The 24,095-nt window shown below is 42.6% G+C and overlaps 1 protein-coding gene across 1 annotated transcript in view; it reads left to right on the top strand.

Moving 5' to 3' along the window:
• OTUD7A (OTU deubiquitinase 7A) overlaps positions 1-24,095 on the top strand; it is a 372,333-nt gene that overhangs the window by 174,715 nt on the left and 173,523 nt on the right. Inside the window, exon 2 of the mRNA XM_043554863.1 lies at positions 9,301-9,428. The gene's annotated coding sequence lies outside the window, so the exon portion shown is untranslated. The remainder of the gene's footprint in view (positions 1-9,300; positions 9,429-24,095) is intronic.

Raw genomic sequence — 24,095 nt, 5'->3', positions numbered from 1 at the left:
TCTTTCTCTTCCCTTTGTCTCTCCGCAGAAGTGCATCCCTCCCATCCATGCCTATGTGGCCCATTTTTATCCTTCCCAGTTCACAGTCATGCACCTATGGCCCTACAGGTTGTCCTTGTGGGCCCCTGGAGACATATTTGTCGCCCTGCGGCCCAGGCTCTTGGAATTCAAAGTCCTTTGGCCTCAATACTGCTGTGCTTGAGGGATGAGGGAACTTTGGGTCCTCCTACTTCTCTGCCATGTTCTAATTTACCTTTAAACCCGTAGGTGGAGAATACTATTATAGTCAGAGCTCAGCCTGTCTAGGAAGGTTGTGACATGTTATGAACATTGTTTGCATTTTCCCAAATGCACTCAGTGCTGACCCCACAGTCTAGCGCAGGATGTATGAGATATCATTAGGCACAGTGCCCTCTCTGTAGAGGAGGGGAGATAATGTTGAATTCCCTGAAGAGAAGTGCTTGCAGGCTGAGAATCTCCTACAACCAGTAGTCCCAGCTTTAATTTGCATAGGACTTAATTAGTGCATTGCTCATTCACCCTCTACCCAGAGAGGAGGAAGGGGAGAGGGAGATGGGAAGGCTGGCCCAAACATCCAGTCCTGCTCCCAGACCCAGGCAGAGGGGAGGTAAGTAGGGGCTGGGGGGCTCAGGACAATGGGGCCTGCTGGAGATGAGCTGTCAGGAAGTGATCTGGGCATCACAGAGGAGGCAGGAGACACACAAAGGCCAGGTGCCCATGTCCCATGTAGCTAAGAGGGGAACTGTGCATGAAAACAAAGCTGTGTAGAGCATTCAGTTTTAAGTCGTTTCATACTCAGAGCCTCCCTGTGAGGTAGGTCCTATTATTACTGAATATCAAGTGATACACAGAGAAGTCAAGAAACTCTCTTGAGGTCACAGAACTAATGAGCAGCCATGTGGGGATTGAACTGATTGTGTCTGGCTCAGCACCCACCCCAGGCTCTCCCCCATCCCACCTTAGGAGCTGCACCATGTGTTCCCTGTTCAGGCATCCCTCTGGCCTCCCTCTCCCCTGTGGGAAGCCAGGGACCCTCCGCACCACCACCCCCATTCTGGGTTCCTGTTGAGCTCTCTGGAGACTACGGAACAAAAGGAATCTTTTTTAAAGTGGGTTTTTTTTTTTTTACGTTTATTTATTTTGGGACAGAGAGAGACAGAGCATGAACGGGGGAGGGGCAGAGAGAGAGGGAGACACAGAATCGGAAACAGGCTCCAGGCTCCGAGCCATCAGCCCAGAGCCTGACGCGGGGCTCGAACTCCCGGACCGCGAGATCGTGACCTGAGCTGAAGTCGGACGCTTAACCGACTGCGCCACCCAGGCGCCCCAAAAGGAATCTTATGTTAAAGTAGGAGGAAGGGGACATTCAGACATTTGTCCTTTGTAGTTCCTGTCCTCCTGGACCCAGGCAAGGGGAAGCAATTAGGGACTCAAGGACTCACTTCTAGGTGACAGGGAGCACCAGCTAGGACCCAGAGACTAGCACATGTGACATTGGCTACTGTACAGGAATTGGTCTCAGAGAGCCAGAGTGTCCAGTTTCCTGAGGTGGAGCAGCACTGCGTATTCTGTGGCTCCACATCTGCCCGATTCCAGGCAGCTCTAGATGAGTATGAGGTTGACACTGCACAGCACAGATCACCGCTGTTGGATTTCAGCCTGCTTGAGGACCTGGGGTCTATTCTCATACTGTTTTAACCTGCCTTTCTTTAAAGGTCTAATGATGCCCTTGAGGGGAAAGGAGGATCCCCTATCTTTCTCTGCTGCAAGCATGTTTGTTTCCTTTTGCTAATAAAATGTCTGTAGATTGCCACCTTCAAAAATTTAAAAATAAAAAATGCCCTGAGCATGGCAAACCTGGAAGGACAGGGACAGAGTGAGTGAATTCAGCAGGAGTCACAGCTAGACACTTTGCTGGGTTGTCCTGGGCGGACTGACTAACGTCTTTTGGGAATCGTAAGATGGGGTGTTGCAGTGAAAGACAGTGCTAGGGAATGGCCAGCAAGTTTGATTTCCTAGCAGCAGTACCAGAATCACTTGCTTTGACAGCTAATTGGGTGGGAGAAGAGTGACTTAATCTGGAGTGAGACCCTTGTAAAAGATGCTAATGGATCTTGTTACAAGTTTGGGGATTCTCTCCATTACTGTGTACATCTTCTGTACATGGGAAGTTTTTGTATAAGAATAAAGCTCTGGCACTGCTGGAGTTAGAAAGGCAAGACTTCTTTCTGCCTTTAACAAAAGTAGAGGCTGGGCGCCTGGGTGGCTCAGTTGGTTAAACATCCCACTCTTGGTCACTGCTCACATCATGATCTCAATGTTGGTGAGTTCGAGCCCCATGGTGGGCTCTAAACTGACAGCGTGGAGCCTGCTAAGGATTCTGTCTCCCTCTCTCTCTCTGCCCTGCCCTGCTCATGCTCGCTCTCAAAATAAATAAATAAACTTATTTTTTTTTTAAGTAGAGGCCATTTCAAGGTAATAAATAGAGAAATGTGAATCCATCCAAATGCCTTGGAATGTTACGGGAAAGGAAAATTGTTGAGGGTAACTTGATCAGTGCTGACTTCATGAGCCTGGTGGGAGATGAACAGGGATAGCAGTGGTTTTAAAGAGGTGAGGGAATTTACTTCAGATTCTACAGGATAAGAATGCCTATGGGTTGTCATGAAATCCTCTGCCCTGAAAGAGCCCCCTGGGAATGCAGTCAGGTGTCCTAGTAGAAGCTCTGGACAAGCCCCCATACATTGTCCCATAATTGTTGCCTCTATGTGCCAGGCTTCAGGACGACCCTGGTCACAGCCTGCATGGACAGTCTAGTGATATTCTCTGAATCACATATGAGTAAACAGACAAACAGGGTAATTGCAGATTATGCACAGAAAATAAAGAGGATGAGTGATAGGATGAGGAATATTCTTTTCAAAGAATTGTCAGAGGCAAGAAGGAACTGCCATGGGAAGCAGGCAGGGCAAAGGGAAGGAGTCTATGAAGTCCTGGTGTCACCTTGACCCACCACTGGGCCTCAGGGTCCAGGTGAAGGTCAAATGTAGATTGTGCTTAGGCAATTCGAAGCAAGGAGAAGCTATAAGAAAAGGGATCAATCCATTTTAGACCTGAGGAGTGGGGACAGCTGTGGGGTCAGGAAGCATGGGAGGACAGTGACACCCTCTTCCTCTTGGGAGGCATAGACACAATCTTAGAAATGACAGTTCCCCAGAGAGGGTGTAAGTGGATGCCTGGCGCCATAACCCATGACAGACACCGTTTCACAGAATGACAAGACTTCCCATTCCTTCTTCCCTTTTCTTCTTCTCTCCTTGTTGTGGTTCCTCTTAAGGCCTCGGCCACCTGGCCCCAGGCTCTCCAAGTTGACCCAGACACCAGTCACCCACCCCTTCCAGGAAACAGAGGCTACTGCCTCCTGGATCCCCCCATCACCACCTTGTGTACTGTGCTTTACCTGGGTGGCAGGGACTCCTTAGGCCAGCAGCTGTAGGGTCTGACTCACCCTTCTGAGCCACCCTGGCTAACTCTTCTTTGAACTTCCCCTTGTGGAGCTGTCTAGTGGGCTCTCCTGGTAGGCACACAGCCCCCTGGGCCCCTGGATGGCACAACAGACATAGCATGTATGGGCAGGAAAAGGATGGATTGTGGGCCATGAGCGAACAGAGCTAAGCCACAGGGTGAGAGAGTGGCCCGTGGAGGACCTCCTTGTGATGAGGTTTTGGATTGGTGAGGGTTTGGAGCTGATGGCCAATAAAGAATTCTTGACATCTTTGGTGCAAAAAGGTGATTTTATTAAACCATGGGAACAGAACCTGTGGGCAGAAATTACTTCACTGAGGGTGTGAAGAGTGACTGGGTATATACTTCGGGAGTTGGGGAGCTAAAGGCAAAGGGGTGGCCTCCAGGAGGACTTTGATATGCTAAAGAGGACTCATAAAATGCCAGGGGCCTTGCTATTCTCAAGCTAAGGTTATTTTCCCTCTAGTAAGGCATCAACATTAGACACTAGGGGGTTCCTAGAGAAATGTTGCATTCTGTATTTGCCCCAAGTATTTGTCAATTGGCTGCAGGTTATAAGGAAATTTAATTTTACCTACCATCCCCTTCTTGCCTGTTCCCCACATCACTATGGAGGGGAGGGTGATGTTGGGGCTCCAGGACACTGAGTCTGTAGGTTTCTGGAGATTGGGCTGTTGATAAGATTGCCTTTTTCTTGTAATTTACTAAGATACTTGTAAACTGATGGGAGAGTCATGTCCTGTATGACTGTGATCTCTATCAGTTAACCCTTTGTTTTCTTTCCTTTCCTTTTTTCTTGGGCAGCCAGAAATGCCTAAGGAATATCACACATATCCCACCTGGGGAGCGGGAATGTTGTGCTAGCTTGTGCCTTGCCCTTAGCTTTCCTTATGGTCCCTTGTTACTTGGGACAGTGGAAGGACAGGTCTGTGTGTCTCTCGGAGCCCCTTTCCTCAGCTATATTTGTGAGAGGACCTGAGAGGACTTCTAATCACTTCATCCAGAGCATGTCACTCAACCAACGCCAGTTCCCTCCCCCACTTCTCTTGGAAATTCTGTAGGGTTTAAGCTACAGTCCAAATGTCTCTCTCTCTGAAAACTCCCCTGGCCCCTGAGGCAGATGGCACAAAGCACCACAACTTCCCCTAGACTCAGGGTCACTGATCAGAGAGCATGCTGTTCTGCAGGTATTGGTTCTCCTACCTGTCTCCTGTTTCAGGCCATGGGGAACATGAGGGCAAAAACCAGTCAACTTTATTTCTGCCCCACTGCCTGCAACTCATTAAAATAGGTAAAATAGGTGCTTATTAAAAGTTTTATGGTTCAGTGATCAGCAAAGATTTCTTGAGGGAAGTGGGGCTTGAAGGGACCCTGGCTTGCAAAGGGTTAGGAGTGTTAGGATAGGTTGGGGAACCAGATGAAAAATTACAGCAAAAGCTGGGTGGGAGTTGGAGGCAAGAGAGGGAGCAGGAAGCCAAGAGTCTGGGTAGTCTGAGGGAAAATGCCAGAGAGAGCATTCACACACCTCCCTGGGTGTGCCCTGGAGTTCCACGGACAGTCGCTGGGCAGCTGCCAACCTTGGCTACCCTGCTGGACAGTGGCAACCCATTTTGTACTTGCTGTTTCTTAGCAGCCAAATCTGGAGCGTGTCTGAATTTCTTTCATCTTTAGCCCCGTGTGCCTGCATTTTACCTTAGAATAACATCCCTTTGCAGTTGTAAGCCCCTTCAGGTCCCAAGAGCATTTTCAGAGGCTGTCCCTGTCAGTCTTCACCAGGAGCCTTGAAACAGTCCAAGCCCCAAGGTAATGGATGAAGCAGGGGTGAAATGGCTTCCCAGGACTGCACACTGGCAGGGGACTCTGCTGGTACCAATCCCAGGTCATCCCAGATGCCTTTCCAGTTGACTCTGCAAAAGAGTAGAGGTGGGGTGAGGGGAAGAGAATCCAGCAGGAACAGCCTCTCTCTACCTTAACGTGGGAGTTATGGATCTAGGTTCTCACCTAGAAGCTTCCATACATGCACTGTATCCATGGTTTCCAAGCACACTCCTAGGCCCTCTGTCCACATTCAGGGGTGTCATGAAAGGCACCACAAGACTTAATGTGATGATGTCTGCAACCTAGCCACATTCCACCTTTTGGAACTAAGATAGATACAGGTCTAAAATGGCTATTTTATTTTAGAAACTATTGTTCTCCTAGGATGATAGTTCCCACAAAGCATTGGTCTTTCCCTTTGTTTTGGCTGATAGCCTTTCCCCTCTCCTCATTGTGTTCCTGGTCTTTATTGCTTTTAAATCACTGGAAATTTTCTTGCATTTTCCTCTATAGGAACTTGCATTTTGAAAAGCATTTCAGCCTACCAGACCTTCACATAATTTTTTATGGACATATTTTGCACTTACAATATCAGGGTGTAAAAAGCACATCTCCCCTTTATTTACAGGAAGTTGTCACGGACTTTTCCTGAATTTAAATTTGCTTAGAATTTAGCCAGGACATGCTGCAAGTTTTGATTCCATTAGAGAACCGTTTTGATTCCATTAGAGAACCGAAAACAAAACTGCATACTAGTTGGCCTGAGACCTCAATGCTTTTTTTGTGCCTTCCTGAGTGACAGACTAATTGATGGTCAATATGTGAATTAAAACTCACTTCCAAGAAAAAAAAATTTCTCTTAAAGCTCTCAGGGAGACCAAAAAATAAAGCCACCCCTTCTGTGCCTGTCCCAGCACACTTGGCTATTGTGAATAATTCTGCTTGTGAACATGGGCATACAAGCCCCTGCTTTCACTTCTTGTGGACATATACACAGAAGTGGCATTGTTGGATCATGTGGTAATTCTATGTTTAATTTTTTTGAAGAACCCCTATATTGTTTTCCTTAGAGGCCATTTTACATTCCTGCCAGCAATGCACAGGGTTCCAATTTTTGTACATGCTCACCAACACTTGTGGTTTTTTTTTATTTTTTATAATAACCATTCTAATGTGTATGAAAGGGTATCTCATTGTGGTTTGGGTTTGCATTTCTCTGATGATGAGTGATGTTGAGCATATTTTCATGTGCTTATTGGCCATTTTTATATCTTCTTTGGAGAAATGGCTACTCAGGTCCTTTGCTTATTTTTGAATGGGGCTGTTTGGGTTTTAGGTTGAGCTGTAGGAGTTCTTTATGTATTCTGGATATTAATCCCTTATCACATATATGATTTGAAAATATTTCCTCTCATTCTATGGGTTGCCTTTTTTTCACTCTGTTCATGGTGTCTTTGGATGCACAGAACTTTTTAATTTGGTCAAGTCCATTTTTTAAAAATTTTATTGCTTATGCCTTGGTGTCATCCCCAAGAAATCTTTGCCAAATCCAACATCATGAAGCTTTTCTCCTAATTTTCTTCTAAGAGTTTTATAGATTTAGCTCTTACATATAGGTCTTTGGATCATTTTGAGTTAATTTTTATATATGGTATCAGGTGAAAACCCAACTTCATTCTTCATGTGGATATCCAGTTTTCCTAACACCATTTGTTGAAGAGATTGTCCTTTCCCCATTGAATAGTCTTGGTACTCTTATTGAAAAATCATTTGGCCATAGATGTGAGAGCTTGTTTCTGGACTCTCCATTCTATCCCATCATTCTGTATGTCTGTCTTTACATGCATATAACACTGTTTTGATTCCTATAGCTTTGTAGTAAGTTTTGAAATCAAGAACTATTATATCTCCAACTTTGCTCTCTTTATCAAAATTGTTCTGACAATATTGATTCTTATTCTTTTATATTAGTGTCTTCCCATTTCTATTTAAGAATTCAGAAAATGTATTATCCATGAAACCATTTTGAAAGAGCTACTCAGAGACTCCCTATAGTAAAATAAAAAAATTAATTCAATAAAGTAGAAACAAAAGATACATAAATTATACATGATTAATTAACAAACAGGAAAATGCAGTCACATGTTGTAATTTAACATTGTAGCCATGAAGCTTAATGCAACTGTTAAGAAATTATTCTTCAGAAACTACAAGCATGAAAATTAAAAGCAATTCAGAGTATTTTAAATAATTTAAACAAAATATAACAGATAGCAAGGGAAGGGAATTACATTGAAATAATTGTCTTATCCTGTTTGGAAATTAGAGGCTAATATCTGTTCATCAATTCTCAAGTTAAAAAAAAATTAATATACCTCTATGTGTAACAAACTTAAGATAAATGCTAGAAGTAAAAATAAGATATATAACTTCTAAAAAAATTACAAGAAAAATAAGACCAATCAAGTCAGCTGAAGACAGTAAAGAAATTAACACCATAAAATTTGAGGAGTAGAAAACACTAAAACAGATGATGAAGAATGAGCCAAATACACCAGTCATCTACCTACCCTACTCTTAATGCTACTCAAAAATAAAAATGAACAGATTAAATTCCCCAACTAAAGTACAGCTACTCTGAAATTGAATAAACGATTAAATTTTATCTATAATGTTTTAGATAAGACACAGCTGAAAAAAAAGATGGCCTAAAGAGGTAAAACTATAAAGGAATAGGCAAAACTATCACAAGCAACATTACAAAAAGAACAAGGAGCAGTAAGACAAGCAGTAGAGTATAATTCAAGGTGGGAATATATACACAAGACCAAAATATTTTATATTAGTAATAGAAACCACCAAAAAGAGAGAAATCATGTTAGCTTCGAAATGTTGAAAGTAAAGCACCTATGCGTATGAAGATTTGTGATTTCTCCATCTGGGTGGGAGATGTGAAAGGGGAAGCCAGCTAGGAGTCTGGAACCTCAGGGCACTTGGGAACTGTGGGGACAAGACACATCATTCCAGGCCTCAGGGCACACCACTGGACAGGGGCATTCCATAGACACAGGCAGGATCCTTGGACTTCACCCAGAGTCTAAGTGTTATCATGTAGGAAAGCAGGGTTCCTGTACCACATGTGGGTCTATGTAGGGTGCCCAAATGTGACCTAGTACCCTCCCTGTGCCTGTGAAGTCACAGTCCTCCTAGCTTAAGAGTGTCCTAGGGTTATGATGCTTGCAAGAAAACTCTACATTGCATATAAGTGAGTGGATCTCAGGAGTCAAGATGCTGTGGCACAAGGTGTGCCCACTTGGAACAAGGTGTAGTCCACAGGGACCCTCTCTACTCACAATGCTGTTCATGACACTCTGCCCTCCACGTGGAGCACTGTGCATCCTGTCAGGACCAAGGTGTGGTCATCACCATGACTGCTTAGATACCCCATGGTCCAGGTAGGGATTATGAACAGCTTCCTAACTTTGAGACTCCTCATAGACCACACCACCCAAGGTTCTCATGGAATGTCAGAAGTCAGGCTTTGGTCTAGGAGTCCCTCTGGGAAGGACTGTGTACATCTTCTGGAACATCAGCACAGTGCATGAACTTCTTCTGTGTTCTAACCCACAGCCACTTCTCACACTTCCCCACTGAGCAGACTTGTCCCATGCGTGTATCCTGACCTGCCTCTAGATGCCTGCGTTTATTTAAAATTTAAAGGGTGGGGTGGTGTGTTAAGAAGGGAGATTCAGAGATATGGGGTTCACTATCAAGACCATTTCAAGTTCACATTGAATATTTAAAATCACTTTTAACTTTGAAATATTCACATTTTAGTTTTAAAATGTATTAAAAATTATTCATAACACTGAAGTTTTAAATTGTCATTTTTAATGAAATATGAACATTCTGCTTTATCCTTGTTGTCTTTTCCAGAGCCCTCAGGGGTTGTGGTCCCACACCATCTACTGGGGCAACAATGGGCCATTTCCAGCAGGGACGGTGCAGCATTGCCCTGGCTGCCTGATTGCCACACACCCCCAGAGAATCACACTGTCTGAAAAGTAAGTCCCGTGTTCATGGGTTCCTAGTGACTGTGCCAGAGGGACAAAGGCAGTCAACACCTCTAGCAACAGCACTTGTAGTGGTCCTTGGAGAAAATTGTCTGGGAATCAGATCTAAAGCCAGGGATAGTGTTGTTATTTGTTCACTAAAGTTCATTCAGAAAATTATTAGATGAGTTTGGTATTGCATTAGAATAATAAACATTATTCTCAAAAAAAGAAAAACATGATTGTAGTAAATGACCAATAAGTGATTTGATTTATACCTAGTACAAAATTTACCAACTAAGTCTGTTGCCATCTGTTGCTACCATGATTGATTTTTAAACTACTGTAAGAGTAATATAAACAAAAGTAGTCTTATCACCTTCACATATTATTTTCTTTTTTAATGTTTCCTCTTATTTCTTATCCCAAAATGTAATTTTCATCTAGTTGATTAAAAGCATAGCATTGCTTTTGCCTTATGACTCCTTGAATGAGCATTTTATTTTTTGTCTGCCTTTTATTTTGATAAATTTCAAATCTATTAAAAAAATGGAAACTGAGCACCCATATATCCTTCACTCAGATTTGCCAGTTGTTTACCCACATAGACACACACACATACACACATGGAATATGTATTTAGGTGTGTACGTATATGTGTGTTTAGTGTTTTCCTCTGAATCATTTGAAAGTAGGTTGCAGACATCATGACATACTTTGGCAAATATCTCCTAAGTCTATTGGCTTTTTACTTCAAAACTGTAGTACCATTATCACTGGGGAATTTAGCATTGATAAAGTAATCTTATCCAACATATAGTATTCAAATACCTCTGGTTGTTCCCAAAATATTCTTTGTAGCTGTTTTCCCCTATCTTGCATTCAGTTAAATATCATGCCCTGAATTTGGTTAGGTGTCTTTAAATCTAAATCAAAATGCTACTTTTGCTTTTATCTTTTTTGATTTTTGACGTTGTTGAAGAACCTAATAAGCCATTTATTTTGAGCAGAGTCTCACAGTCTGGATTTTCCTGGCTGTTCCTTCCTCCCTAGGTGCAGACACACTTTTTGTGTGTTTACACTGCAGCAGTGGGTTCACCATATCATTGTAACTGGGCATGGTGATGACAAGTTTGTTCACCTGGTTAAGATGGTCTCTGCCAGAATTCTCCCTTATAAAGTTACTGGTTTTTATCCCTTGTAATTAATAAGTAATCAGTGGGGCGAACTTTGAGACCATGTGAATATTCTCCTGCCTAGCCCATTTTTCACCCACATTAGCATTTATTGACAGTTGTGTGATGATTTTTAACTAATCAGTTAATCAGCACCACATTTCTTCCCTGCAATAGGTTTCGTTATTTTTTTCATTCTTCCGTGGTTGTGAGCTGCCACACAAGGGGATATATCAAAGCAGTCAAGAGAAGGACTCTGAAATTAGACCGTCTGGGTGCGCGTCTGATATGCATCCCATCTCTGGCACACACTAACTGGATGACCTTGAGCAAATACTTCACCTCATAAACCCTCAGTGTCCTTATCATGAAAATTAGGAGGCAAAGAGTAACCCTTGCACGGGGTGTCTGGCAGGGATGGAGCCCACAGTTGGCCTCACTTAGTATTAGCTTTTATTATCAGTGGCAGGGAGGACAGGCTGAGTGCCTCTGGATGCTGCTTCACTCCTGAGATTTTCTGTAATCCCTGAAAGCTGAATAAGACCCTAAGCAAAAATGCTGATAATGCTGAATGACAGGGCAGAGGTTCCCCAGGATGTGAGTGGTCATTTTTTTTAAGTCCCTGAAGTTAGAAGGTTGCATAGAGATGCAAAATCCCCAAGACAGGAAGCATTCATCAGTGAGAAGCATCCTAATGGTATCCACTCTGCCATTCTGGTTATTTCTAGCACTCTTCATTGCTTTGCTCCTTCCCCTCACTGGGCTTGGATCTGCCTAGTCTGCTGGCAGTTTTGCCTTTCAGTCACTAGCAAGCAATGGGACTTTTTGTTTGAAGATTATTAGATTTATTACTGTGTAGATGAGGTCCCCATGGGTTTATTTGAGCTCCATTGTCTTGGAATCTTCCTTGAGAATGTTTTGGAAATTATACCAAGAAAATACATGTTAGTTTAGGAGCTACACATGGACGTGGATTAGGCTGTCTTAAAAAAACAAACAAAAAGACTGCCCTTGGAGAACATTTTTAGCTAGAGTATCTGAAAAGTGCTTCCTCTAAAAATTTTACTTGCCTGGATTCCTTCCCCATGACTTTTTGAAAGCACACGAGGGCTGGTTTCCATAAAGAAGGGCTATTGTAGGCATGCATGCTTCATCCTGCATGTTTCCTGGCTTGTGGCTTTCGAGGCTGAGCTTGAGGCCCCTCTGAGGTGTCACCCATTCTCTTACTTTCTGGGTGATGCCAGGCCAGCCACCCTAAGGTTAGCCATAGCAGAGGATGGGCCCTGAAGACCCAGATGTAACATCTCTACATGGGCATAAACCCGAAGTCTCCCAGAAGGCTCACCACTGCCTCCTCCTCCTATCTTCCTCCTTTTTAGCTGTTAACATGTCAGGAACCCTCCGCCTATCTCTGTGTCCCTTTGATGAGCTCCTTGGAGAAGGGACCATGATATAGGCACAACATAATAGTTTACGGGTTGAGTGAAACGCAGTTAAAACCCAGATGTGCAGTTCTGCATAAACACAGAGGAAATCACTTGGGTTTCATTCGAATATGTGGGTGGAAATATCAGAGCTGCCTTTCTTCTCTTCTCAGTGCATCCTGTGGAACTCTGTCCACTTGGAAACCTGAGTTATCTGGTCTTAAGTGAGAAGCATGCTCCTAACCTGTGTTCTTGAAAATGACATAGAAACAGCCAAGGAAAAAAGACCCCTGTGGAGAAGCCCTTCCCCAAGGCTTGCAGGTCCCAGGCCTTGCTGGGGGGACCTCCTCAGTGGCCTGAGCAGGTCCATGAGTCTCTGTCTTCCTGCTCCCTTGACCTCCCTATTCCTGGGGACTCCCACAGCCACTGTCCTGAGGGCTGCACAGATCTCTGTCTGGGTCCCGGGACCCCATTTTTCTTTATGGCAGATGTGATCAGGGCACTATGCCTTTCCATGTCCCTCCCACACACAGTGAGCTACACCTCCCCAGGAAGGACAGAGTCTGGGCCCTGAAGCAGCCACGGGGCTGGGGTGGCTCACCCAGGCTGGGAGAAGGACAGTAGAGCCCAGGGCTTGATGTCTGCCTGGGGAACCGGGCTCTGCTCATTGGTGCCAAATGTGGAGCAAAAGGGTGGAGGTGCTGGGTGAGACAGGTATGACCTTCCATCTATGTGAAGTCCTAGCCCATGGTCTGTCTGGTTCTAGGATCTGGGATCCGGTGCTCACTCCCTGCTATCTGGCTGGGTTGCCATGGCTTCCCATCTGCCCAGTGGAGACAGTTGTCCCTGTTGGGTAGGCCTCCCAGAGTGGATTTGCGATGATGTGCCCCTTGATTCCAGGTGCTGAGTGTTGGAGGGCAGGACAGAATGTTCACCTCCCTCTTCTACTGGTGCATCTAGCAGCACTCAGCACCAAGGATTCCATGTAGAAAACCCATTCCTGACCCTCAGAGTCCACACTCAACAGTTGCTGTTGGCAGAAAGGAGCTGCGTAGGGCAAACGCCAAAGCCCAGGAAGTCCTGTAGTCAGGCTGTCCCTCTGAATATCCTAAACTGAGCAGAATGTCCCCTTGAGCAGAAGGAGCTGCAGATGGAGGAAGGTGAGCAGTGGTCTCAGCATGGCCCCACTGCAGGCACGTGTCTCCAGCTTCCTCTCCCAAGGATGGAATTAAGGTTCCTGTCCACTGGGGCTGCCAGGGATACACCAATGTGGTTTCCATCCATAGGCCTCAAGCCCAACTCTTGGTTACACCAAGGCCTGGCTGGGGGCCAAGTGTGAATCATCTCTCTAGGCCTCAGTTTCCTTATCTCTGAAATGGGGATGGTGATGGTGATGCCCTCCACATAGGGCTCAGCTGAGGACAAAGTGAGTTAATTCACAAAAAGTTCCCAGAGCTGTGACAGTAAGAATGCTAGAAATCATGTTGTAAGTATGCGGACCTAGGGGGATGCTTAGCTCATAGTGAGCAGTGACTTTCAGCTCCCTTCCCTGTCCTCCCACCCACTTTTACTCAGTTTTTATCAACAATTGCATTGTGAAATAGCACAGCACTGCTCTTGAGGGCACTTTGTGGTCTGTGGGGTTGTGTCCCTTGGGTCAGACCCGGAAATCTGTGATTCATTATTTTTGGTCTGTTTTTCATGGTTTTCTCGTGTGGCCAGAATTAAAGCTCATTGTGCCCACAAAAGGCACTTGATACTCACTGAGAAATGAGACCGGCCTTGGAGCCCATGGCCCTGTGCCACTGACTACATCTTACCTCCCAAATGGGTGACAAGACTGGTTAACACCAGTCCCACCTGAGCGTCCTCCTGTGCCATCCTTCCCTGGCCTTCAGACCCTCTCCTGGCCTTCCCATCAGACCAGAGGCTTTCCCCCTCCAGCCCAGGATTGCTCCAGAAGCTGTGGAATCCAGCTGCCTGTGCTCATAAGCCTTTTATCTGATACTCACAGATAGGTCTGCGTGTGACCCATGCACTCCCTCAGCTGGTCTTGAAATCCTGTGCTCACAAGCACACATCCAAGTGCACGTCTAACGTTTTACATCATAAATTTAAATAGGGACAAAGATGTAATTTCTTGCATATTGTAATAATGACATTTTATTTTTTTAAGTTTATTTATTTTGAGAGAGAGAGAGTGCTGAAAGGTCAGAGAGAAAGGGAGAGAGAGAATCACAAGCAGGCTCCGCACAATCAGCGCAGTGCCCAATGCAGGGCTCTAACTCACAAACCATGAGATCATGACCTGAGCTAAAGTTGAGAGTCAGACACTTAACCAACTGCACTACCCAGGTGCCCCAATAATGACATTTTAAAACAGCACAGATGCGTCACTTTTTTATTGAGGTATAGTTGATGTATGTTAGTTTCAGGTATACAACATAGTGATTCAACAATTCTGTACACTACACAATGCTCCCCATAAGTGTAGTTACCATCTGTCACCATAAAACATAATTATGTTATATTTTAAATTTTATTTCTTATTTTTTTTTAATTTAAATCCAAGTTAACATATAGTATAATAATGATTTCAGGAATAAAATTTAGTGATTCATCACTTACATATAACACCCAGTGCTCATCCCAACAAGTGCCCTCCTTAGTACCCCTCACCCCTTTAGCCCTTCCCCCTGACCCAACACCCTGCCAGCCACCCTCAGTTTGTTCTCTGTATTTAAGAGTCATTTATGGTTTGTCTTCCTCTCTGTTTTTATCTTATTTTTGCCTCCCTTCACCTACGTTCATCTGTTTCGTTTCTTAAATTCCACGTATGAGTGAAATCATACGATATTTCTTTCTCTGACTGACTTATTTCACTTAGCATAATACATTCTAGTTCCACCCACGTTGTTGCAAATGGCAAGATTTCATTCTTTTTGATCACTGAGTAATAGTCCATTGTATACATATGTACCACATCTTCTTTATCTGTTCATCCGTTGATGGACATTTGGGCTCTTTCCATACTTTGGCTATTGTCAGTAGCACTGCTATAAACATGGGAGTGCATGTCCCCTTTGGTTATTACAGTATTATTGACTATATCCCCTTTGCTGTACTTTTCATTCAGATCTAGCACTTTTAAAAAATATACATTGTGGAGGCGCATCTGGGTGGCTCAGTTGGTTAGGTGTCTGACTCTTGATTTTGATCTCACAGTCATGATCTCACAGTCATGCTGAGCATGCAGCCTGCTTGGGATTCTCTCTGTCCTTTCCTCTCTGCCATTCCCCTGCTTGCTCTCTCTCTCTCTCTCTCTCTCCCTCTCTCTCAAAATAAATAAATAAGCATTAAAAAATATATATGCACACACACACACACACACACATACATACACACATAATAGGATATAAAAACCACCCATTCAAAATACAGAATACATAGATCCTCCCTTCACTTTGAAAGTTTACACCATTTTGTTTCCTCCTTGAATTTATATAGAAATATGAAATTCCACATCCTCCACAAAAATGTATCATAATTTTCTGCTTAAAAGGCATTCACTGATTATCCTGTCACATGTCTTCGCATATTTGTTTGTGTATATTTGGTACACAGACATATATATATATATATATATATATATATACACACACACACACATACATATGTTAAAATATTTCATTTGGCTTTTTACTAATACCATTTGTAGTATTGATTAGTGTTAAGTTGATCAAAGCAGTATAATTAAAAAACAAAATGAAATGTATCATGGAACAGTCTTAATGAGATAGATAACAGAGAGGCTTCTGGGGAGGAGGCTTCTGGTGTAAGGAGTCATTGGCTGTCCCTTTGTGTGGCATCTGGAGGTTTGCACTCCAGAACAATGGAGGACGTGGGAAAGAAGAACCTGCGGGGAAGGCGTCTTACCCACAGATGGATTTTAGGATAGATTATATATGGATTTGAGAATGTGAAAGTTGGTTGTTTACATTTTTTTAATGTTTATTTATTTTTGAGAGAGACAGAGCATGAGCGGTGGAGGGGCAGAGAGAGAGGGAGACAGAATCTGAAGCAGGTTGCAGTCTCTGAGCTGTCAGCACAGAGCCCAACAAGGGATCGAACTGCAAGATCATAACCTGAGCCAAAGTCGGACACTCAACCAACTGAGCCATCCAGGTGCCCTGAAAGTTGATTGTTTGAGTGTTCCACACTCGTGTCCCTTGAAAAATCTTAATGTGCCCCAGGGGTGCCCAGGCTCTCCCTGCTCACTCCGGCCTAGATCTGGTCCTGCTGCCAAGGTTGGGTGCCCTGTTGTCACCATCCTTGCCTCTGCATCCCTTTGTGATCATTTCCATGTGTGACACTGACCTCCCCTACCCCTACAGTTTTCTTTGGAACCATGTAATCTTCTAGAATGCAGTTGTGTCCTTGATCCCATTATGGCCTTCCAAGTATCTGTGTAGACTGAGTCTCCCAGAGGAGTTCAGAGATAGCTGAATACTTGTTTTTGAAACTTTAATATATATAGTATGTCATATTCTGGATCTTTCTTTCCTGGAGTCAATGTATTTCTCCATGTTGGCTATACCTTCTAGGGTAGCATTTCTGTATGCAGCTTTTTCTTAGGCCCATGGCAGTGTGTGTACCTCAGTGTGGGCTCATTGGCATCACCAATCAGGAAACCCTAGTAACCAGACCCAGCTTCGGGGCCTCCTCCTCAAAGCCCAGGTGCTGAGCCATGGAAAAGAAGAACAGTCCCCAGTGAGAATGAATATCAATTCTTAACAGGCTTACATTCTCAGGGGCAGTTTTTAAATCTTCTGTGATCAGAGAGGCCTGTCATCCACATGGACATTGTGCCACCACGAATGTGTGCATGTGGGGTGGCCAGTTAAGATAATGCCTGGAGAGCAGTGTCTTTAGGGATCTTTTTCCAGTGTTTTGCTGAATTCCCTCTGTACGTTGTGGGCATTCCTAAAGCATGCAAAGCCCAGTTCTCAGACAAAATCATTTATTAGCATGCACCAAAACTTTACTTAACTCATTGATAAGGGAACCAGCAAAAGATAAATGATCTGGCTCCAAGTACACTTGAGTAACTAGAATTTATAGTCAGCTAGAAAAGAAATACAGAAATAAGATGCTATGTTAAGCTAACTCCCTAGAGGGTAATAAAATAATACTTTATCTAAGGTTAACTTTTGTACTGAGGGCAATAAAAATCACATTGTTATCAATTTTTGCAACTTAGTGTCTAATTTTACTGAGCTATAAACCTTCTGCATCTTTGTAAGTCGTTAGTTGTTACATAAGGAGTTGTAACACTTCTCAAGAGTTTCAGAATCAGATAAAACAGGCTTATAATAAGTCAGTATTTTAGCAGGATATCAAAAACACAAGTCATCCCCATTTTTCCCTTTTTTTCAAGTTTAGAGTAAATTTTTCTACAACAATTACCCAAAAAAAAAAAAAGATGAATGGGGCACCTGGGTAACTCAGTCGGTAAAGTATCTGTCTCTTGATTTCAGCTCAGGTCATGATCTCACAGTTCGTGAGTTTAAGCCCCACATCAGGCTTCTTTCTGACAGTGTGGAGCCTGCTTGGGATTCTCTCTCCCTCTCTCTTTGTCCCTCCTCTACTTGCGTGCTCTCTCTCTCTCTCTCTCTCAATAATAAATAACTTTTAAAAAAACATTCCTGACAAATTATCAGTGATCATGTAGCACCATATTAAGATGCTGCCTTTTGACTTGCACAATGAACTTGAACCCTCATATAGATGCTGCAAGGGCGTCTGTGGTAGGAAGCTTCTGACATGGCTCCCAATCATTCCTGCCTCCTGATATCTACATCCTTGTGTTGTCCCCCATCCTTGTGTGGACTGTACCTAGTGAACTACACCCAATAAACAGGGTACAGCAAATACGATGGGCTGCCACTTCCAAGATCAGGATACAAAAGACTGGAAGCTCCATTATGCACATGCTCTCACTGATTCTTCTCATGTCCTTGCTCTGATACAAGCTGTCATTTTGCAGTTTCACCAGGGGAAATCCCATGTGACAAGAAATTGATTCTCAGTTCAGTGACTTTCGAGAAATGATTCTGCCAACAATCACATGAGTGAACCTGGAAGGGGTTCCTTCCCTGGTGGAGCCTTTATGCAAGACTGCAGCCCCAGCCAACATTTTGTTTGCAATCTTTGAGAGACTCTGAGTCAGATAGCCCAGTTATACATACCCTAATACCTGACCAGAGAAACTGTGACATAATGAATATGTTAAGTCACTAAATTTTGGAGTAATTTGTTTCAGAGTAATAGGTAACTGATACAGCATCTATGAAATGTGTAGTATTGATTGTACATGGGCATGTTGTTCTCAGTTGAGCCCTCCTTCATTTCTTTCTCTATTTCTCCCATCTTCCTTCTCCCTCCTTCTCGCCTATTGTGTCCCCGTTATTTAACAATCTTTAAAATAATCTTCCTTTCTTGATTCCTGTCCCATCATCCTGTCCTCCCCTTTTCTGGTAGCTGTGATTACATCCCTGACAATGATTAGAGAGGGCTGAGCCCAGAGGCAGCTTATTTGTGGGGACACCGTGCAGTTCAGAAAAAAAAAACTCCATTCATGACAATGACAAAAGAATTTTTTGGTTGACAATCCGTTGCTTCAGACTTGCTGTGACTGTTTCCTCTGGAGCTGCAGTGCTTGCCATTTAGTCTCCAGCCCATCAATGCTTAACATTTGAGGAAAATTGGTTTCAATGTTCTTTCCTCAGGGGAGTGTGGACATACATATTTTCTGCTTTAAAAGGCATTTTCTTTCTTGACTCAAATAGCTGAACCTGTAAAGTCGAACTTCGTATTCATCGATTTCAGTACAGAAACAACTTTTGAATAATTATAAGTTCTTTTCCTATGATACAAAAGCTACCAGAAGCAAATTTTCTGAAAGAATGGTACTCCAGAGGGTTCTATTAGGTTTCCAAAGTTATTAAGGAGCATATTGGCAAAGAAGTAAATAGGCAATAACAATAATACTCATACCTACCCTTTTTTGGTGCTCACTCTAAGCCAAACATTGTGTTATGTAACCATCACCACAACCATGTAAAAGGAACTACTATCCTCATTTCAAATATGAAGCAATGAGAACCAGGGAATAGAAGTAAATTGTCCTAGTTTGTTTGCATGCCGGTGTGAATTTATATCCTAAAACAGGGGTCCCTATAGTGACTAATGTTTAAAACCTAGGTAACTCAAAAAGTAGATTAACACTTTGGGTCACAAAGTTGCCAGGTAATTAATTATAGAAATCTGGGTAGGTTCTTAAAAATCCATTCATCTAAATGTCATCTACTTAAAATTTTCAATCATCCAGGATAATATCATCCATAGGGATTATTTTTTTCCTTTTTTATTTGTTTTTAGAAAGACAGACATTTGGATAAAACACACTGAATTTTATCAGTTGTTAACATGTATAAATATTCAACTAATAATGAGCCTATAAAAGAATAAAACTCCAAAAGCTGAAATTGTCCTGTGCTTGTGAAATTTAAATAATCTTTTAAAGTTTATTTATTTATTTTAAGAGAGAGAGGGGGGGAGGGGAAAAGAGAGAGGGAGAAAGAATCCCAAGCAGCTTCCATGCTGTCAGTGCAGAGCTCCATGCAGGGCACAAACCGTGAGATCATGACCTGAGCCAAAATCAAGAGTCTGACGCATAACTGACTGAGCCACCCAGGAACCCCATGAAATTTAAATAAGTCTAAAAAAAGTTTTTTTTCATGTTTATTTTGAGAGTGAGAGGCTGAGCATGAGCACAGGAGGGGTGGACAGGGAGGGAGAGAGAGAATCCCAAGCAGGCTCTGCACGGTAGTGCAGAGCCTGATGCAAGCCTGGAACCCACAAACTGTGAGACACGACCTGAGATGAAATCAAGAATCAGATGCTTAACTGAGCCACCCAGCAACACCCCCCGAAATTTAAATAATTTTTAATAGAAAAGAATTATGGCATCTGTTCCCTTTGTTTCACTTACTATAAGTATGCTGAAAACCTCCAAATGTAAATGTGCAGCCCACTGGTACTTCTCTCCAAATGTCTCAGACAGCTTTTCCCACCTCAACCCTTAACACACACAGAGACACACACTATGCTTACACACACTGTGCATACACTTGCATACACATGCACACACTCATGCACACATGCATGTCTGTGCTCCCACACCCAAATTAAACATATGAACATACAGTCAGACACTGACACATGGAAAGTCACACACACTCCTGAACACATGAACAGATTCATACGGACATGCATGCACACAAGCATGTACATATACCCACTAGCAAGTGAACACTTAAATATACATGCATACATGACTTATAATCCATTTAGAATTAATTTTATATATTATGCGATGTGTAGATTGAATTTCTTTTTTTGTTCCTCCTTTCTTTCCTTTTCCTTTTTTTTTTTTTTTGGCATATTGATCTCCACTTTTTCAGCACCATTTGTTGAGAAGTTAGTATTTTCTCCATTGGATTGCTTTTGTACCTTTGTGGAAAAGCTGTTGTCTATTTTCCATTCCATTGATCTATGTGTCTAACCTTTGTCCAATTCCTACCATCTTCACCAGTGTAGGCTTATAATGCATTTTAAATTGGGTAGTGTGAATCCTCAAACATTGTCTTCTTTTTCAAAATTGTTTTGGCTAATCTAGCTCCTTTATCTTTTCATATGAATTTTAGAAACAGCTTGCTCTTGTCTACACAGAATCCTTCTGGAATGTTGATTGAGACTGCATTGAATTCATAGATCAATATGAGAATGATTGACATTTTAACTGTCCTTTATCTTACAGTACAGTACATCCAGTACATGCAGACAGTACATCTTGCCATTTATGTAGGTTATCTTTGGTCTCTTTTGTATGAATTTTGTAAACTTACAGTTTTGTTTCTGGAATATGTCCTTGCTCTGTTGTCTTCCAGGTTTGTACACATCTTCCTCTATCTTTTTGGCTGTGTCCACACTGCCCCACTCTACACCCACACGAAGACCAGCCCTCTACCCCTAACCTACACAATTCCTAGTCCTACAGTGGTTTTCTCATGAGGGATAACTCCCTCAGAGTCATTGTCTTTCTCTCTTGCACTCCAGCAGAGGGCAGCTTCCTTGCCAATGAATTTTTGCCATCTTGCCTCTCTAATATCACTAAGCACTGCATGTTGTACCTGCTTCTTTAATTTTTTAGGCCACTAACCTCAATATTCTTCAAAGGCAGAGATCATATCTGATTTTGGATTGTATCTTTGGCACCTAACACAGAGCAAGGGCTCAGTTAACAGCATTTGAGTATAGAAATGGAGAAATAAAGGAACGATGGGAAAAGAAAAAGGTGGGGAGATAAACTAGTAGGCACTGAGACTCTGTGTCAGTCGCTATGACAAGGCAGAGAAATCTGATAGATAGATAGATTTTTAACTTTTGTTAAGCCTTATAAAATTATGAGAAAGATGTAGCATCTTCCCCATATATAGATGAGGAAATAGATTCAAAAATGTTTAGTGACTTCCCAAAGATCCCACTTGCAAAGAATGGCAGAGCTGAAATTCAAAATTGTCTCTAGCTTTCTCCAAGATCTATGCTCTGCCCACTATCTCCTTTGCTTCTCAATACTCAGCATTTGTCCAACCAAACCAAATCTTTCTGTTCTTCTCTTGTTCATTTATGCTTCCATGTTTTAACTCAGGTCCTGTCACGTCTGGCATATTTTATTCAATAGCTTCAGTGGAAAACATTGTTTAAAATATAGTGTATTACTCAGGACACCTGGATGGCTCAGTCAGTTGAGCATCTGACTCTTGATTTCTGCTCAGGTCATGACCCCAGGGTCATGGGATTGAGCCCTGCATTGAGGGTGCTCAGCATGGAGCCTGCTTGGGATATTCTCTCTCTCTCTTTCTCTCTCTCTCTCTCTCTCTCTCTGCCCCTCCCTTGCTCACTCTCCCTCTCTCTCTAAAATAAAAAAATAAAAATAAATATAGTGTATTACCTGAGCACACAGGCAAAGAGCTTAGAAAGCCATAAAGTAAAAGTAAAAACCCTACTCCACTCCCTCCCACAGCCCCACACTGCTGAGAGGCCATCACAATCATAGCACGTGTGCCTCCTGCAGACATTTATCTACAAGAGATTTTTTTTCCTTTCTGCATTTGTAAATCACACTGTAATACATGGATATTCTCATATGCCTTAGAGAAATTTCATATTAACACCTATATCACAGGTCACATTCTAGATGGGTCATACTTGATTGAACCATCCTCCTACTAACAAACGATTGTCTTTTATATTTCTAGTTGTGCTGCGAGGAACACCCTTATACATGCTTCTTCATGCACATGAGCAAGGTTGACTTTAAGGAAGATACTGAGAGTCAGAATTGTAGAGTTATACAGAGTATGCACATTAAAAAAAAATTGGATACTTGGGGCACCTGGGTGGCTCAGTCGGTTAAGCATCTGACTTTTGATCTCACACAAGGTCATGATCTCACAGTTTATGAGTTCAAGGCTCATGTCTGGCTCTGCGCTAACAGGACAGAGCCTGCTTGGGATTCTGTCTCTCTTTCTCTCTGCCCCTTCCCCACTTGTGCTTGTTCTCTCTCTTGCTTGCTCTCTCTCTCTCTCACTCTCTTGCTCTCTCTCAATATAAATAAATAAACTTAAAAAAATTTTAATTTAGATACTGAAAACAAAAATGCCCTCCACTGACCTCACCACTAGCCCAAAATACTACCTATAGCAGTGTAAAAAACTACTCAATTCACCTCACCAGGAATCATGTTTTCAAACTTAATTTTTTTAGGGGTGGATAGGCATCATTCATGGTTATTTTATACTTTTATTTGTAAGTTCCTCATTATTAACTAAGGTTGATTATCTTTTCACATGCTGATGGGTCGTTTCTTTTCAATTGCATATTCTAACTTGCTGCTTTTCCATTGGTCCATGTGTCTTTATCTAATTATTTTGGAGTGTTTCATCATCTATTTTTAGTGCCAACCCCTATTTATTATATAATTTTCAAAATCTTCTGTTCTACTATATAACTTCGACATTTCCTATGGTATTTTTTGTCATAAGGAAGTTTGTTTATTGATTTTATATTTTTGCTATTATTAGTTTTATCAAATTTTTCTTTTGTGGGCTTTTTTGCCTCAAGAAGGGTTCCTGTATTTGTCAGGGCAGGCCAAATGCTACAAAAAACATTCCCCCAAATCCCAGTGCTTTGAAACAAATACAGCTTTATTTCTCGCCATGTCAGCCCAATGTACTGCATGGAGAGCCCAGATTCACATGATACCATGTGCCTTCCATGCTTCATCACTCAGGGTCTCAGACTCTCCATGGAATCCTCTCTAGTGAGGTAGCAAGTGAGAGATAAGAGAGAAGCGAAAGATCCAATGTGGGGAGGGGTTGGGGCCAGTCCTAGAAATGGCCCACATCACTTCCATGTCACATTCCATTGACCAGAATGTAGTCACATGGCCACACACAGCTGCATGGGGACCATGTAGTATAATCTGGAAATGTGTTCCCTGAGGAAGAGTAATGGGATGTGGCCAACCTCAAGCAGGTCCTGCAGCTCACTTTCCTACCTCAAGGTCATAAGCATACTCACCTACACTTTCCTTTGGTGCACTTATAGTTTTATTTCTTATCTGTATGTATTTTACTCATGTGGAATTTGTTGGTAAATGGCATAATGTAAGAAGCCTAATTTTATTTTTTCCAAATGTACTGCTACCTTATTTTATGGTATTGTCCCGTCCTCACTGGATTTCCACAAATTTAGGAAATTCTCTGTTTATCATTCTATCAGATAGCCATGCCGTCAACCTTGAATGACAGTCAAGTTAACAAGTTAACTAGATATCTTCTTTTTTCACTCATCAGAGAGTCTGCGGTCAGTGCTCGCCTTGGGCTGGCTCCTCAGTGATGTCAGGGCAGCACCTTTCAAATTCTCTTTACATTTCCCTCATGATCACAGGCTGG

This window comes from Prionailurus bengalensis, chromosome B3 (genome assembly GCF_016509475.1).
Source record: "Prionailurus bengalensis isolate Pbe53 chromosome B3, Fcat_Pben_1.1_paternal_pri, whole genome shotgun sequence".
Classification (NCBI taxonomy): domain Eukaryota; kingdom Metazoa; phylum Chordata; class Mammalia; order Carnivora; family Felidae; genus Prionailurus; species Prionailurus bengalensis.
Note: the sequence above shows the minus strand (reverse complement) of the source record. Positions and strands in the feature narration are given on the sequence as shown.